The sequence below is a fragment of the Mus caroli genome, chromosome 4 (genome assembly GCF_900094665.2).
Source record: "Mus caroli chromosome 4, CAROLI_EIJ_v1.1, whole genome shotgun sequence".
NCBI classification, from domain to species: domain Eukaryota; kingdom Metazoa; phylum Chordata; class Mammalia; order Rodentia; family Muridae; genus Mus; species Mus caroli.
In genome coordinates, this window is record NC_034573.1 from 126,197,449 (window position 1) to 126,199,173 (window position 1,725).

The 1,725-nt window shown below is 41.7% G+C and overlaps 1 protein-coding gene across 5 annotated transcripts in view; it reads left to right on the forward strand.

Moving 5' to 3' along the window:
• Luzp1 (leucine zipper protein 1) overlaps window positions 1–1,725 on the forward strand; it is an 84,114-nt gene that overhangs the window by 55,863 nt on the left and 26,526 nt on the right. For all 5 annotated transcript variants that reach the window (XM_021159894.1, XM_021159895.1, XM_029476766.1 and 2 more), the window contains one exon: window positions 466–568. The gene's annotated coding sequence lies outside the window, so the exon portion shown is untranslated. The remainder of the gene's footprint in view (window positions 1–465; window positions 569–1,725) is intronic.

Sequence of the window (1,725 nt, forward strand, 5' to 3'; positions counted from 1 at the left end):
TATATGCAACATTATCACATTGATGTTTTATATAAAATAAACTGCTCAGGATGTAATAGATTTTCTACTTGTCTTCCCAAACATTATTAGTATAATTCCAGCTTTACCCCTATGTCATTGCATGATTTACCTTTTCCAAGATCCAGTTTCCTCTTTCACTTGGGCATTTAGTTGATTTCTGAGGTGCTTCCCAGATGCAAGATGTCATAAATCTTTAGAATATTGGGAAATAATAGATTTTTAATTTAAGACAATCTGGCCTGGAATCATGTTATCTGATAGGAGGGGAGGTAGCATGGAGCCTCTATCTCCTTCAGAGACATAGGTAGCTTTCTTTACAGTCAGGCTATAGAAATAGCTCTTCTTGTCTTTTTCTGATGCTGAACTATATGTGAAAGTCTTTGGGTCACCTGAGCCTTGGCATGATTCATGCTATACTTACTTCTTCTTTTATATTCTGTCTAGGTCAACAAGCAGCTACCAGTGAAAGGCAGTGACTGTTTACAGGACAGCAGACAGTGGGGAGGGCAACCATAAGTTCCCACAGAAAGCTCCCATTACCTAAATGGTAAGTATACTGCACAGAGATGCCTGGCAGACCAGTGGAATTGGGTGTTTTCTGAGGTCTTGACAATTTTCTATCCCAGGGAGGAAAGTCAGTATTGGTTGATACATTGTTGTTTGAACCATATATGAGGCTAAGCTAAGCTAAGTGCTTTACATGTTTTCTCTGTTGTGTCCCCAGCCTGATAGGGTTATAGTCTACTCAGGAAGCCAAAAATTTTAAGGAGCAGGGCTAACCTGTCACTTATTGAGTATTTACTGTGTGTCAGGCCTGTCTGTCATAGTTTTCTTTCTTAATACCTATTCCAACTCTTTGAGGTTAGTGCTTTTATCATTGCCAGAAAGTGAGGTGAGAGGTTAAATAACTTATCAAGTTTACACAGGCAACAAAAGGCAGAATTAAGTTTTTAAACTAGGTCCTTTTCATTGTATCACATTCACCTTTTGAGAACGTTACTTTCTGGGTTGAGATGGTGGTTCACTTACCTTTCAGAAGCACACCAGAATAAACATTAGAGAAACTTAGACTAGCAGCTATTCCTTTGCTTTCTCTGGGTTTTGTGAGCCAGTCTTTATTGGCACAGGAAGGCTGTGGAGAATGACAATGAACTAGGACTGTGAGGACGAGAACTGAGGAGGGGGGACAGCTAAGGGATTTCGTGGTCCTTGTCACTTCTGGTGTACTGTGGATAGAGAAAGGACTGGGGGAAAGTTTGGAAAATGTGCAGTGGCCATGGAAATGCCTGGATACAGAGAGACATCTCGGTAACACTACTCAAGTCAATCCACTCATGAAAAGGACGTTGTAAGGACAAGGAGGAACTTGTCATGAGGTAGTGGATAGCATATAAACATGTCCTTTACCCTGTGGATCTCAGTCTGGTGTAAGTCAGACAGTATTGAGTTTTCATATAATGTGGTTAACATTTGAGGCTGACAAATAGTGAATTCCTGTAGAGCCTTCAAAGATGGAATGAGTTTTCTGGTGGGAAAGTGTCTGTCCTTCTTGTCATTAGAAGTGCTTAGACGCCGGGCGTGGTGCCACATGCCTTTAATCCCAGCACTTGGAGGCAGAGGCAGGTGGATTTCTGAGTTCAAGGCCAGCCTGGTCTACAAAGTGAGTTCCAGGACAGCCAGGGCTACACAGAGAAACCCTGTCTC